The sequence below is a fragment of the Dendropsophus ebraccatus genome, chromosome 1 (genome assembly GCF_027789765.1).
Source record: "Dendropsophus ebraccatus isolate aDenEbr1 chromosome 1, aDenEbr1.pat, whole genome shotgun sequence".
Classification (NCBI taxonomy): Eukaryota; Metazoa; Chordata; class Amphibia; order Anura; family Hylidae; genus Dendropsophus; species Dendropsophus ebraccatus.
This window is the reverse complement of record NC_091454.1, coordinates 9011731-9014775: the sequence shown is the minus strand read 5'-3', so window position 1 is coordinate 9014775 and position 3045 is coordinate 9011731.

The following is a 3045-nucleotide window of genomic DNA, read 5'->3' as shown; positions in this document are numbered from 1 at the left end:
TTTTGGATCACACATCACAGGAACGCTGCCATAAATAGTAGAAGTGATTCATTTTAGATCCGTTGTTTTTGTTCTTGTGGATTTTTTTGACAATGTGTAATGTCAATATTTGTAATAAAAATTTAAAAATCAACAGCTTTCTTCTCCCGCCTTGGAATGTTTGATCCCGCCTCTAACAGGCCGCTCAGCCAATCACTGACTGAGACGGGACAGCTCCGGGGGGGCCAGTGATTGTCTGAGCCTCGGAAGTGGAGGCGGTATAGTTCAGACGGGATCTGAAGATAATGCACCAGGTTTAGTTAGAATACCCCTTTAACTGTTCAGTCTCTAGAGCACTTTAACAAGCAGTAGTGATGTAGCGTGGGTTGGCAGTGCCGCGGCCCAGGGGGATGGATACCGGTGTTGCACCAGCTGGTGGGCTCTGGTGTTTTGGGGGCAACTTGTCACGGTTCCTAGGAGTGGTAATACCCACCACTGGACACGCCGGCAACTGAACCTGGGTAGAACTTTACTTTGAGCTTCAGAGAGATACAAAAATATAACAGTGCTTTAGGTACTCAGTGCAATAAAACAGGCAACTTGAGGTGAAAAGAGAGTAGGAGTTGAGTTAAGGAGAAGCAGTAGATAGGGGCCCTTTTCTAAATAGTACGATACTCTGCTGGGATGTGTGTGAAGTGTATCTTAAAGAAAACCTTGTAGTCACGTTTAGATAAATCTGTCTTCTGCCTGCACTGCCTCTGCCTTTGAGTAAAGCTTACTAGTTGAAGTTTTCCCACATAGTTGAGTGTAGTCAGTAGAGAGCGGCTAACTTGCATCTGTGCTCTATTGTGGATCAGTCCCTCTCTTCTTAGGGGGTAAATATCCTGAAGCTAAGATCCTCTGAGTAGGCAAGGGTGTTTCCTATTTGTCCGGTTACCCCGGGTCTAGGTGTAGCAGTGCATAACTGCTGTTAGTTTCTCGTTTAAGTACAGGTGCTGTCCCTTCTTTGGCTAACCACAACCACTTCCTGACTGGACTAGAGACAGAATACCACCACACAGGAAGTGTTTGAGTAAGAGAGTTTAAAACAGGCTAAACCTTCCTACATGTACTGCAGCTGTGCACAGGGGAAGTGAGACACCTAGTGGCTGACGTAGGGCCAAGTAACTAACTGCACTAGCTGTGGCACCTGAGTGAACTAGTTTCACCTGGATGTGAAAAGACAAGAAGAACCACCCATAGTGGGACACTACAGCAGCACCCAGGGCATGGAAAAGTATTGTGCCGAGTGGTCAGCTTGTTATCCCCAATACTTAGGACATTAAGCTCAGATGGGAATATGCCCCCAGAAGTTAATTAACCCCCCATTCCCTAATAAATAGATGCCTCCAGTAGTTAAACCACACCCCAAATTAAGTAGATGATCCCTGAGCCCCCCCCCCCCCATGTTACCCATGGTAGGTAGTTAACCCCTCCCCAATTAAGTAGATGCCCCTTTCCCCCAGTACTGCTGTGGTGAGCCCCCGTGGTGCTATGGCGGAGAAGCTGCCGGCCCAGTGATGCTATGTTGTGAGGCCAGTGCCGGTTGGGCACACAGGTATGGTGGCACACCTGCTTTTAGTTTAGGGGGCTGGTTGTACCTTGTTCCCCTGTGGACAATGTCCTGCCGGGTTGCTATGGGGTCCCTTAGGATGTTATCACGGTGGGCGGAGTGGTGTAGTGACCCTCCCGGACTATCGGTACTGCCATCCACAGAAAAGGGGAAATGTCCCAAGGAGAGTGTGTATACTGTGCTGGTGTGGGACGAAGAATCACAGAGTCTCTTTACCATAAATAATCTCTGGTTTACTTGGAAAGTACTTTGCTTTGATAGGATACGTTACACTTGATAATACACTTGGAAATACACTTGATAATACAGGATCTAGATCTGTGATAGGAGTATAGTGGAGAGTATAGTCGTGCTAACTGAGTTGCGTGTTGAGAGATACAAAGAATCAGAGAAGCAGAGTGGGCGATGTCGTGAGAGTCCCAACCCAAGAAGTACTGTGCTCTGCCAGGAGGTTGGAGGATGAGATAGAAGAATACTTAAGAAGAAGAGAATACTTGTGCCCGTGTTTTGACCTTTGGGTCTTCGCACCACCTAATGCCCACCAGTGTCGGGTGACCCGTCCTATGAGGGTGACACAAGGCCCCAGACCTTTTTACCTGGGATGAGCGGAATGCTGAGGGTTTACTGCTGACAACCGCGCTGCGAGATAGAGTTCCTAGGCTCTTAGCAACTTTGCTCTATCTGGACCAGCTCCTAGCTTCTTTGGCTTTGTTGTGGATACTGTCCTGCACTGTGACTCTCCTAGTCCACAGCGTGGGTTGAGATGATCCCTGACGTGTCAGGGATCCCTGACGTGTCAGGGCTTAACACTGCATAGTGTTGTGTAGAATTACTGTTGTGTAGAATTACCCATACAGCAACCTGACTAAGTCTGACTCTGAAGGTGGGGTCCTGGGAGAGGGCCAGGGCCCAAAGGGACTACTGTAGGGAGCTGTGTAGCTTGGGTCCTTCAACGTCCAACACAAAAGACTCCTTAAACTTCCAATACCCTTGTGACTTCCTATATCCAGTGTACCTAAAGGGCGCTGTGAGTGGGTGAAGAGTGCATAAAGAATAAGTAAAGTGAGAGATGATAGGACAGAAGAAGTAGATACTCCCATAGGTTCACAGATCCATGTGACACATAAATAAACAATAACCCTTTCCATGCTTCAGCCGTGCAGCATTTAAGTACACATATCTACAATACCGACATCTAGTGGCGAAACATTATCACTACTTCATCACCACTGACTTACAATAAGTAAGGCTTTTACGAAGGGTGTAACCAATAGCAACACCCGAGGTGGGTCATCGCACTGCAGTTAAGCCCCCTCCCCAGAATGCTCATAAAACTGTAGTTTACCCCCTAACCAGGATGCCCCTAGTGCTGTAGTTAACCCTTCCTCTCAGAATGTCCCTAATACTCTAGTTAACCCCTTTCCTCTTCTAGGATGCCCTTAGTGCTACAGTTA